The sequence below is a fragment of the Melanotaenia boesemani genome, chromosome 12, assembly GCF_017639745.1.
Source record: "Melanotaenia boesemani isolate fMelBoe1 chromosome 12, fMelBoe1.pri, whole genome shotgun sequence".
NCBI classification, from domain to species: domain Eukaryota; kingdom Metazoa; phylum Chordata; class Actinopteri; order Atheriniformes; family Melanotaeniidae; genus Melanotaenia; species Melanotaenia boesemani.
The window spans coordinates 37,016,490-37,029,514 of record NC_055693.1 but is presented as its reverse complement, the minus strand read 5'-3'; the positions used below and the strand labels follow the sequence as shown (position 1 = coordinate 37,029,514).

The 13,025-nt window shown below is 41.9% G+C and overlaps 1 long non-coding RNA gene across 1 annotated transcript in view; it reads left to right on the top strand.

Moving 5' to 3' along the window:
- The first annotated feature begins 323 nt into the window (after positions 1–323).
- LOC121650735 overlaps positions 324–13,025 on the top strand; it is a 69,273-nt gene continuing 56,571 nt past the window's right edge. Inside the window, exons 1-2 of the long non-coding RNA XR_006012325.1 lie at positions 324–340; positions 11,119–11,122. This is a non-coding gene — a long non-coding RNA (uncharacterized LOC121650735). The remainder of the gene's footprint in view (positions 341–11,118; positions 11,123–13,025) is intronic.

Below are 13,025 nucleotides of genomic sequence, written 5' to 3'. Positions count from 1 at the left end.
AACCTGTTGAATATGTTCTGGGAGTACGGTCTGACATGCGCAGAGATCAAACAACAGGAGTTTACAGTCAGATCCCTTTAACAGATAAATTTGTGTATGTTCCCATATTGGGAACCCTAAAGTCTATCTTCAAGAACCATGAAATATTTGAAAGTTTACATTTACAAAGAGATATGTGATAGTTCATACTTCAAAAGTTATCATTTGTTTTGTCAGAAAAAACAGCTCTACAGATTCAACTTTATTTTGATGAGTTTGAGATTGCAAATCCATTAGGTTCAAAGAAAGGAATACACAAACTTGGTTGTATTTACTTTATCTTAAGAAACCTGCCACCAAAGTATAATTCTGTATTGATGAATATTCATGTTGTGCCGCTTGAAGAAATATGGATTTGATAATGTACTAAAGCCTCTCATTGATGATCTGAAAACACTTGAAACAAAGGACCTGAAATTCCTTCCTCAGACTCACCATTGCTAGGTTCCAAGTCACAGGTGATAACCTAGGTTTACATGGACTATTTGGTTTTGTTGAGTCCTTCAGCGCTACATATTGCTGTAGATTTTGTTTAACCAGTAAGGATGAGTTACAAACTGTCTTCACTGAAGATGACCCTGGTATGGTTTTTTGTACAATAGAAATCCAATCAAAACATTGTGCAGCTGTACAGGAAAATTCTGTGTCGGGTTCAACATTTAGTGTAAAAAAGACATGCTTGTACAATACACACCTCTGATAATTATGCAGTTGACATAATGCATGATTTGCTTGAAGGTGTAGTGCAGTATGAACTGAAACTTGCTTTTCAGCACCTGGTCAACCAGAAGTGTCTGTCTTTGGAATCATTGTCACAGACATTGTCAACAGGATCCAAAGCTTTAACTATGGTTATACTGAGAGAAAAAATACACCAAGTGGACTGAAGATGGATGAAAGTGAGGATCTTGGACTTAATGCAATTCAGTCATGGTGTCTTGTGAGAAATGCTGCTCTGATTTTTGGTGATGTTGTGAAAAAACGAAACAGTTATTGGAACCTGCTCCTGCTCTTGATTCAAATTGTGAATATTGTGTTTTCACCAGTTGTAACTGAGGGTATGACATACTATTTGAAGCACTTGATTAGTGATCACCACAAGCTGTTCAAGTCTTTATTTATTCAGAAAAGAGTGATTCCAAAGCACCATTTTATGATACATTATCCACGCTGCATTTGAAAAATAGGTCCACTCTTTCATGTATGGTGTATGAGGTTTAAACTGGACAAACATACTTTTTGTAAGAGATCTGTGAAGAATTTCAAAAATATTACAAAAGCATAGGTGAAACAACACCAAAGACAGCTAGCTTACCAGTGGGAAAAAGGACAGGGCAGATTTATTTGCTGTTTTTTTGATGAATGAGTTGATTTATTACAGGCCCTATGACAAACAGTTTTCCAATGAGATGGATGAGGAAACATATATTGTGCCACATTGTCATATTGTGTAATCTGATGTTGTGGAGTGCTTCTGTTGTTGGGTGTTACAGTCAGTCATGCCACTCACAGCCAGTCACTCCATTCCATCCTCACTTCCCTGATCCTCCACACCTGTTCCTGATCCGCTCATCAGCATTAAGCCGACCTGTCACACCTGTCTTCCTTTGTTTCTCCAGTCCTCCATATACTCCAGCACCACAGTCACTCCCTGTTGGACCTTAACCTACACATCAAGGCCTCACTCCCTCTCTGTTCCTGACTTCCTCAACCCTCGTTGCCTTCTCCTGTTCCGGTACTAGTATGATCCTTCCTCTGGGTACATGATCATTAATAAAGTATCGTTAACCTGCATTGTCTCCTTGGAGTCCGTTGTAACATTGGGACATTATAGCAAAGGCAGTGCTGTTACATTAAAATGTCAATACAGGATTATTCAAAGTATAAAGTTTTTTGTATTGTGTGTTTTTTTAAATTTGTTATAATTTTTAGTAGTATGTAAAGTTTTGTGGAGTGAAATTAGGAATATTTTCTCTCCCGCTAGTGTTTTAAAATAGAAATGAACTGCCAGTAGTGTTGTTTAAAATAGAAATTAAGGCAAGGCAAATTTATTTGTACTGCACATTTCATGTACAAGACAATTCAAAGTGCTTTACATAAAACATTTCAGCAGGGGGCAGAAAGCAATACAAGTGCATTAAAAAAAAACAACAAAATAAAACAAAAAACAAAGATTAAAAGAAATGCAATTAATGAAATAAAAACAGAAAGAAGATGCTAAAATAAAATAAATAAAATGCAAGAAATAAAATTCCAGTGTGGGGAAAGACATTATTAAAACATGATTCCAGCTTAAAAGAACCAGATGTAGATTTTGACTTCTAAATAAAAACTAGTCCATGCAGCAGAGAACAGGTGAGTCTTTAACCTGGATCTAAATAAACTGAGTGTTTCAGCTGATCTGAGGCTTTCTGGGAGTTTGTTCCAGACATGTGGAGCATAGAAGCTGAATGCAGCTTCTCCATGTCTGGTTCTGACTCTGGAACTGATAAGAACCTGGATCCAGATGATCTGAGGGTTCTGGTAGATTCATACTGGGTCAAGAGGTCTCTGATGTATGTTGGTCCTAAACCATTCAGAGCTTTCTAGACCAGCAGCAGAACTTTAAAGTCTATCCTCTGACGGACTGGCAACCAGTGTAAAGACCTCAGAGCTGGACTGATGTGGTCCACTTTCTTGGTCTTAGTGAGGACTGGAGCAGCCGAGGTCTGGATCAGCTGCAGGTGTCTGACTGATGTTTTAGGTAGAACCTGTAAAAACACTGTTACAATAATCAAGCCAACTAAAGATGGAAGCTGGACTAGTTTTTCCAGGTCCTGCTGAGACATCACATCTTTTACCCTTGATATGTTCTTAAGCTGATAGTAAGCTGACTTTGTGGTTCCCTTCATGTGTTTCTCAAAGTTAAGGTCCAAGTCCATCAATACACCCAGATTTCTGGTCTGGTTGGTGGTTTTTAGGTGTATAGACTGAAGCTCTGTGGTGACCTTTAACCATTTCTCTTTGGCTCCAAATACAATCACCTCAGATTTGTTTTTGTTTAATTGAAGAAAGTTCAGAGACATCCAGTCATTAATCTCTTCAATACATTTACCAAGAGACTGCACGGGGCCTCGGTCTCCTGGTGACATTGTAATATATACCTGTGTGTCATCTGCGTAGCTATGGTAACTAATGTTGTTGTTCTTTATGACCTGTGCCAGTGGGAGCAGATGTTAAACAGCAGAGGCCCCAGGATGGAACCTTGGGGAACTCCACATGTAATTCTTGTCTGCTCAGATGTAAAGTTACCTACTGACACAAAGTACTTCCTGTTCTCTAAATAGGATTTAAACCAGTGTAGTGCAGTACCAGAGAGGCCCACCCAGGTTCTCCAGTCGGGAGTAATATATTGTGGTTGATTGTATCAAATGCAGCACTGTGGTGTGAGGACCGACATTTTTCCACCGTCTGTATTCAAACATATGTCAAATTAACTACATGAGAGTTAAATATTGAGTTATAATTCACTCTGTCTATAGTGTTAACATAGTTGTGACCCTGAAAATGTGTTAAAAATAACACAATGAAAGTTAAATATTGACGCTCTACACTAGTGTTGTGTAAATTCAACATGGCCTGTGTTAAATTTCAACCCCTGAAAGTATTGTTTTAACTCTGTCACACTGTAAAATCATTAACACTTTCAAAAGTGTTGAATTAACTCGATTTAGTGTGGACCAATGTAAACATTTTGAAAGTGTTGAATATAACTCTATTAGAGTTGAATTGACACTGCTGATTTTGCTGTGTATGAATCCGAGCCATGTCAAGTCAAGTGGCCATGACTTGTGGAGTCCCCCAGGGGTCAGTCCTTTGACCTCTTCTGTTCAACTTGTATATGCTCCCTTTGGGTCAAATATTACAGAACTATAGCATTTATTACCAAAGTTATGCTGATGATACACAACTTTATGTGTCTCTGTCACCAGACGCCTGCAGCCCAGCAGACTTACTGTGTCAGAGTCTGGAGCAAATAAACACCTGGATGAGGGAGAATTTTCTACAATTAAATGAAGACAAAACTGAGATGATTCTGTCTGGTAGAAAGAGAAGAGGGTCAGCATTGGTAAACACCTGGAGACTCGGGCTCTTAAAATCACCGACCAAGTTCGTAACCTTGGAGTGTTGATAGACTCAGACTTGACTTTCAGCAGCCACATCAAAGCTTCATTAAGAGGCTTTTTACCAGCTCAGAAACATTAACAGAATTAAAAGTTTAGTCTCCCAGTAAGACCAGGAGAAACTCCTCCATGCATTCATCTCCAGTAGGCTGGATTACTGTAATGGTCTTTAACAGGACTTCCTAAAAAGAACATTAAACATCTGCAGTTCATCCAAAATGCTGCTGCTGGAGTTTTAACCAGGACTAAGAGATCTGAACACATCACACCAGTTTTGTAATCTTTACACTGGTTTCCAGTCAGTCACAGAATAGATTTTAACACCCTTCTGATTGTTTAGAAATCCCAGAACGGTTTAGGCCCAGAATCCATCTGTAATATGTTCAGAGAATATAAACCTAGCAGAGCTCTTAGATCCAAAGACTCTGGTCACCTAGTCCAAACCAGAGTCCAGACCAGAGTCCAGACTAAACATGGAGAAGCAGCATTCAGCTGTTATGCTGCAAACAAGTGGAACAAACAGCCAGCGGAGATTCAACTTTCACCAAATGTAGACATTTTTAAATCCAGGTTAAAAACATTTCTTTTCTCATGTTTATGCATGAAATCTGTATGTTAACTTTTTAACTTATCTTGCTTTTAATCATTTTAATGTAAATTATTATTTTATTGTGATTATGTGTTGATGCCCTTTACCATTTCTAAATATCTGTAATGCTTTTGTTTTATGTAAAGCACTTTGAATTGTTCTGTACATGAAATGTGCTGTACAAATAAACTGCATTGCCCTCATTATAATTGTCAGTACTAAAGAAGATGTGTCATCAGCAAAGAGAATAAGTTTAAGTGCTTTTGATACATTAAAAATATAATTTATATATACATTAAACAGTTTCGGCCCTAACACAGAGCCCTGGGGGACCCCACAAACGATGCCACGTTGATTTGAAGTTAATTGTCCCATTTTAACATACTTTACTCGTCCAGTTAACTTTTCAGCCAGTCTCTGGCTATCCACGAAATCCATATTTCTCCAGTTTATTGAGTAAAAATGAATGATTAATGGTGTCGAAGGCTGCTTAAGATTGACAAAAATACCCACAGCATATGTCCTCTTATCTAGGGCAGTACTAAGTTCCTCAGTTGCTTCAGTTACTGTCATTGAGGCAGTTCTTTGAGGTCTAAAGCCATATTGACCTTCATGTAATATTCAATGTTTCTTGAGAAACTTTTAAAGCTGAGAATTGAAAAGTTTCTCTAGAAGTTTTTAAAATTGAGGCAATATAGAAATTAGTCTGTATTTGGTGATTTTATGCTTATTGTCATTTTAAAATAAAGGTATTACTAGTTGCTATTTTTATTTTTTTTAGGATAACAACCAGACTAGAAGGATGGGTTTTAGATATATGTCAGGGGCTTAACGATGTTTGGAATAACTTTTTTAACCAGTGTTATGCTGATATGATGACAGTCGGTGGATAATTTACTCTTACATTTCAGCACAGTATTCATCACTTCCATCCCATCTGTTGCTGACAGGACAAACAACACTGGAGTCTTTCTGATAGTTGCATTACTGTTGTCAAGTTCATGATCTGGAATTTCAGCAGCCAACTCAGGGCCAGCCTCAAAAACATATTAAAGCTGTTTACTATGTTATCCATATTATGATTCTCACTATCTTCATCAACAAAATAATCAGGATATGTTCATTTTTCATATAATTTACTTTTATTGTATATCTGCTTACTTGTTCTTATGACTTCTGTTAATTTATTTCTGGACGTTCTGTACGGGTTATGTGTGACATGTGGGGTTATATGGGGTGCAGATTAGAGTAGGTGGGGAGTGGGGGGAGGGGGTCGATGGCGCCCTGGTTCCCGGGGTGTGTGGCTGGAACATTGGGGTGTGCACTGGCCTGCGCCGGGTGGCTGTCTGGGGGGGCCTGGTCGTCCTAGGCATGTTGCGGGCCCTCTGCCGTTGGGGGGTGGGACGGCTGCCTCTGGGCTCCTGGGGCCCTGGGCCCTTCGCTTGGGCTGCCCTGGGTGGCCGGTCCCTGGCGGGGCCGGCGGCTGCCGATCTTGGCCCACTGGGACCTGTGCCCCAAGACCATGGGGGGCTCTTGCTGGGGCTCTCCTCTGCCGCCCTTTGGGTGGGGCTGGAGTTGTCTTCATGGTGGGGTAGCTTGGGTTGGTGCTCCGGGGCTGCTGCCGAGGGCCCGGGCCTCTGGCCCTGGTCTGCCTCTGACCTCCTTAGAGGCGTGGTAGCATTTGCATGATCTCATTCACCACTCTTCATCACTGGTCACTCCTTATTCCTCATCCTCTGCATGCTGACACAGTCACTGAGGTGTCTAGTGGGTTTATTTACTAAGAGATAATTCTTTTTTTTATTTTTCCTGTGAGTTAGTATCTGGTCGCTGTTATGTCTTTTTGATTTGGTTATTATTTAAAAATTCTTAATGACTAGCAGCCCTGTTTTTCTGTGTGTGTGTTTCTGTTTCTGCTTTTGTAAAAGTTGTAGGAAATTTTCTGGTGTGTTCATGTACAGGTGTAACAGTTTGTTGTCTGGTGATGGCGTGGATTGAAGGGTCGTTTCCTTCTGTCTGTGATGTTTTTGTCTTCTTTCTTTTTTCCCTTTTGCTCTTTTTGCTATTTTCCATCTTTTTCTGTCCCCTCTGGTCAGGTCCAGCAAGATTACATAGATTCTGTGATTCAAGGTAAATAAATAAATAAATGAATCACGAATGAGCAAATTTGTTCAACACGATACAGCAACCAGATTATCATTTTGCTGCTATGATGCTGACCAGGACAAGTTAAAAAAAAAAAAATATATATATATTTCTGTACGTCTTATATCTTTGTTCCACTTCCTTTGTTCTTACCTTATTAAACTGTTTAGAGAGGTTATTTTTCTTTTTTATAATTCTTTTAGGAAGCCAAGGGCTTTTGATGATTTTTCTTTAAACGGTGTTCTTAGACTGGACAGTTTTTATTAAACAGAAGTAAGAATACAGTGTATCGTAAGCACTGTCAACTTTTGGTGATGGGTAAATTGTCCTCCAATCCTGTTGCTCCAGATAATTATTCAAGACACCGATTGTTGCATCACTTATTGTACGTTTACAAATAGTTCTCTGTGTGTCTTCCACTTTCTTAAGATAAAAGTCGTACATAGTAAAAACAGGTAAATGTTGCATATGAACAAGCCGCTGGTAATATGATTTGCCATAATATTAGTAAAGATGTTATCTATAATAGTAGCACTGTGTGCCTTCCACTGTTTCTGATAGAGTCCAACTGTTTCTGATAGCATCCTACTTTTTCCAGTAGCTTCCCAATATTTCCGGTCGCATCCCACTGTTTCCAGTAGTGTTCCACTGTTTCTGATAGCCTCCCACTGTTTCCGGTAGCTTCCCAATGTTTCTGGTAGCATCCCACTGTTTCCAGTAGGGTTCCACTGTTTCCGGTAGTGCCCCACTGTCGCTGATAGCGTTCCAATGTTTCCAGGAGCATCCCACTGTTTCTGATAGCGTCCCACTTTTGCTGATAGCATTCCACTGTTTCCAGTAGTGTCCCACTCTTTCCGGTAGCATCCCACTGTTTCCGGTAGCATTCCACTGTTTCCGGTAGCATTCCACTGTTTCCGGTAGCGTCCCACTGTTTCCAGTAGTGCCCCACTGTTTCCGGCAGCATCCCACTGTTTCCGGTAGGATTCCACTGTTTCCGGTAGCATTCCACTGTTTCCGGTAGCGTCCCACTGTTTCTGGTAGCGTCCCACTGTTTTTTTAAAGCATCCCACTTTTTCTGGTAGCGTCCCACTGTTTCCGGTAGCATTCCACTGTTTCCGGTAGCGTCCCACTGTTTCCAGTAGCGTCACACTGTTTCCGGTAGCGTCCCACTGTTTCTGGTAGCGTCCCACTGTTTCTGGTAGCGTCCCACTGTTTTTTTAAAGCGTCCCACTTTTTCTGGTAGCGTCCCACTGTTTCCGGTAGCATTCCACTGTTTCCGGTAGCGTCCCACTGTTTCCAGTAGCGTCACACTGTTTCCGGTAGCGTCCCACTGTTTCTGGTAGCGTCCCACTGTTTCTGGTAGCGTCCCACTGTTTTTTTAAAGCGTCCCACTTTTTCTGGTAGCGTCCCACTGTTTCTGGTAGCGTCCCACTGTTTCCGGTAGCTTCCCACTGTTTCAGTTAGCGTCCCACTGTTTTCTGGTAGCGTCCCACTGTTTCCGGTAGCGTCCCACTGTTTCTAATTGCGTCCCACTGTTTCCGATAGCGTCCCACTGTTTCCAGTAGTGTCCCACTGTTTCCAGCAGTGTCCTACTGTTTCTGATAGCATCCCACTTTTTCCAGTAGAATTCCACTGTTTCTGGTAGCATCCCATTGTTTCTGGTTGCGTCCCACACTTTCCGGTAGCGTCCCACTGTTTCCAGTGCCGTTCCAATGTTTCCAATAGTGTCTTACAGTTTCTGATAGCGTCCCATTGTTTCCAGTAGCGTCCCACTGTTTCTGATAGTGTCCTACTTTTTCCAGTAGTGTTCCACTGTTTCCGGTAGTGTCCCACTGTTTCTGGTAGCATCCCACTGTTTCCGGTAGCGTCCCAATGTTTTCGGTAGTGTCCCACTGTTTCCAGTAGTCTCCCACTGTTTCTGGTAGCGTCCCACTGTTTCCGGTAGCTTCCCACTGTTTCCGTTAGCGTTCCACTGTTTTTTGGCAGCGTTCCACTGTTTCCATTAGCGTTCCACTGTTTTCTGGTAGCGTCCCACTGTTTCCGGTAGCGTCCCACTGTTTCTAATAGCGTCCCACTGTTTCCGATAGCGTCCCACTGTTTCCAGTAGTGTCCCACTGTTTCCAGCAGCGTCCCACTGTTTCTGATTTAAACCTCAGCTGGGGCCCTTTCCATCTAGATTTAAATTATTTCTTCTGATTTTTGAGCACTTTATCCTTCTCTGCTTGGATTGGACTGTATCTTTTAACCGGCCACAGCCTGCATCCTTCTTTGTTTGTTATTTGTTTCTTCATGTTTTACTTCTTATTTTCTATTAGCATACTTTCTTTGTCTGCTCTGTCTGTGATGTTATGTACATTTTTGTGTTGTTGTGGCATTTTCTGCACAACTCTCTTAAAAGAAGTATGTACAACACAAGCCCAGCCCTCTTGACGTGCGAGATAAATGTTCTGTTGTTGGATTTTCTCTGTTATTTTTCCAGGTCTATGATTGTAGTCATTGATCTGAGTCCAGTCTGTCTCCCGTCAATTCATTTTTACATGGTCATGTTAGTGTGGTTTCATGTAATGGCTTATTGATTATACTGCTGCAGGGGTGATTAAAATCCATTGAAGTAGAATGACACATGACTGCAGCCATGGTGACACACCCCGACCTTCCAGCCATTTCTTAAACTACGCGTGGCTCATCAGTCTGTATAACAGCTGCCTCTGACGGAGATGTAGACTGTGTACATTTTGGGTGTGTGTGCTGTATAATCAGACTGTGTGGATGGGTGAGTGGTCTCGGCCTCAGCTCTGATCATGTACACCTGATATCCATCTGTTTTTGTCACATATGTCAGATTCTGCTGCTTTGACAGCAACAACAGTCCCAACAGTTTAAATTATTCTGACTGACTTTAAGAAGATACAGTTGTACTTAATGTCCATAATTATCAGATCTGGCTGAGATCTTCAGGATACAACCCCATCTCCAAAAAGTTGTGCTGCTGTGTCAAATGTGTATAAAACAGAATACAATGAAGAGTGAATCTAATAAAACAATTAACTTTATTTATAACACAGCACAGAAATCTTTTACTATCACACGTAAAATAACAGCTGACTGAATATAAACAAAGCCATTTAAAGTCAAAAAGAACAACTTGTCCTGTTTTTGAAATATGTTAAAACAACAAATGTATGGACAAGATTCACTAGCAAAACTATGATCTATGACACACTTTGTAGAGTAGCATCTTCCTTTATGATGCCTGCCATCCCTAGTAAGCAGACTTTTAACTCGTTTAAGAGCTTTAATGAAGTGGTGACTCTGGCTGCAGCCAGTGTCCTAATGAAGACCCAGGTTATCTGGATGAGCTGGTCCAGCTCAGGGGATTTACTGCTGTTATCAGCTCGATTGTTACCCAGTGAGGCTGCAGCATGTGGCTGCACTCTGGCCAAATGGATGTCAAATTGATATTGATTTGGGGGTTTGCCCAATAAATGGTAAATGGTAAATGGTCTGTCTTTATAAAGCGCTTTTCTGTACCTGGAATGATACCAAAAGTGCTTTACATTATACATCACAATCACCCATTCAAACACACATTCACACACTGATGGTGGAACACCTCGACATGAGCTCGACAGGCTGAGATCGAACCGGCAACCCTCAGGCTACAAGACGACTGATCTACCGCGGTGGCGTGGCTCAGTGGGTAGAGTCACACCACCGCCAGTAGTTAGCATTATTCACTCAATAACATGTAGAAAATACAGAAAAGGCTGTGGACAGAGTAAATGATAAAATTATCTGTTTGTTTTAATGAATAATGGAATAAAAGAGTTGATCATGCAATGTTTGTTTGAACTTCAACACGAGTCCCTGTCAGTCAGAACTAGGTCGTCATATTCTGGGAATTAAACATACCTGGTATCAGTCAACCAATGACTATATTTCTTCTCTGGGATGGTAACTTCATATTAACCCCCAAACCACAACGAGGTAGTCCTCTGGTCCTCTGCTTCAGCGCAAACCCGCAACCACGATCATATTTACAATAATGGCTTCTATCGTTATTCTTCTCTGGGGTGCACAACTATTACACACAGCCAAGCGGAGAATCAAAGATCATAGACCATTCATCAACGTGATGATCATATTCTAGAGAGATCACAACATGGCAGAACCCTCCCCCAGGATTGTGGAGCCCTTCCTTGGGGAATTTGAGCCCATCATCCAGTTACGACAGCTGCTTAAAGTTCAGACGAAAAGTAGCTGAGCTCAAAAAGAAGCTATCCAATCTGTGTAAATCCATGAGGCTGAAAGGGAACTGGACACAATTTTCCTTGCAACACTCATGCTGCTGCTGTGACGGTTTAGCTCAGTGACAAGTGATTCAAAGTTAATTGTTCCTTGTCAACGCAGTAGTAAACAAAAAGAGAGAGAGAGAAAAACAATCAACCAAACTGGGGACTCACAACACCTGTCTTCCATCCCAGGATCCAGGAGAAATAAGTATTAGGTCCATACAAAATCAGTTGGAGCACTGCAAAAGCAAACCTGCTATGGCTTCCTGGTGGCAACTCTGCTCGACGTCACCTGCTTCCTTTTTTTTTTTTTTTTTAACTTGTCCTGTTCAGCTTCATAGCAGCAAAATGATAATCGGGTTGCTGTATCGTGCTGAACAAATTTGCTCTGCCAAGGGGAGGCCTATGGGTAAGGCTCCTCTTGATAATGTGATTAATTTATTTATTCATTTACTTTGAATCACGGAATCTATGTAATCTTGCTGGACCTGACCGGACGGGACAGAAAAAGATGGAAAATAACAAAAAGAGCAAAAGGGAAAGAAGAAAGGAGACAAAAAGATCACAGACAGAAGGCAACGACCCTTCAATCCACACCATCACCTGACGTCACCTGCTTCCGCTTCCGCTCGACTCTGTGAGACTCCCAGTAATGAGAAGGAGGCTGCACCAAGTGGGCCAGCCTCTGGAGGTCAAAAGAAAATCCTCTTGGCTGATTAAGGCAGGTAGAGAAGCGAAGCAAGTGAGTTCAATTAAAAAAGAAAAACATATGGCAGACAATCAGGCTGTCACACTGCTCAGCTATCCGACACGGCAAACTATCACCTGCTGATAAAATAGATCCGGCCGGCACAGCATGAAGAGTCCGCTGTGCCGGGCCTTTCCATCCACGACCGCAAGCTGTGCCTGTGTACCCGGTGCTCTAACAGCAGGTGAAAACCCCTGGTTCTTATTCGGGGCTAAACCCAAAGCTCCGGTCCACTCCACTCCTCTCCAGCCAGAGCCGTGGACTTTGGTCGACGTTGCCGGTCATGTCCCGGGGTCAACATTCTTCCCGTTCTCCTCCCTTCAGCAGCATATTGCTGGAGAATGGATTTAATGCGGAGTTTCCGCTTCTGGCTGGCAGCGCCCACAATGCTTCACTGTTGCCAGAGATGTCCGCTGCCCATCCAGAGCCATGGTGGTACTTCACCCCGGCTCCGTGGAGCAACAAGCCCATGACTCGGGCCTCTTCTCACATGAGCCTTTCCCACAACCCAACGTTGGAAACACCAACGCCTGAAGTGCATCCCTGAAACCTCAATGTTCGAACCCCTGCAGCTCCTTATTCATGTCTGGAGGATCCCCCACTCAACACTACTGAGTTGTTAAAGCAAGATTTTACTCTCCTTTTTAACTTTTTAAAACATGCATGTATAGATGTTTTTCTATCAGGCTCCACTCCCACCTGTGGCAGAGGAATAGTCGGCAGCTCAGCCTTGGCTGTCATCCGCCTGTCTCTCACACAGTATTGGTTTTATAGACAGTTTTGATGTATTTTTGCAGGTGGGCCTGCCAGGCTTCACCTTAAAGCAACAGGCCACCGCCTACTGTCTGCCAGCCTGAGGTGTACAGCATGCCAGCACAGACTGATGTCTCCCAGGTCCTTGCTCCCATGGTTTCGATTCAACGTTTCGAAGCTATGCTAACAATACTGGACTTGGATCTAATTTTTCCACTGACAATTTATCAGTTACTGTTATCATAACCAACAGAGAACAATACAGATCACATTCTAAGATCCTGTAAACACGAATA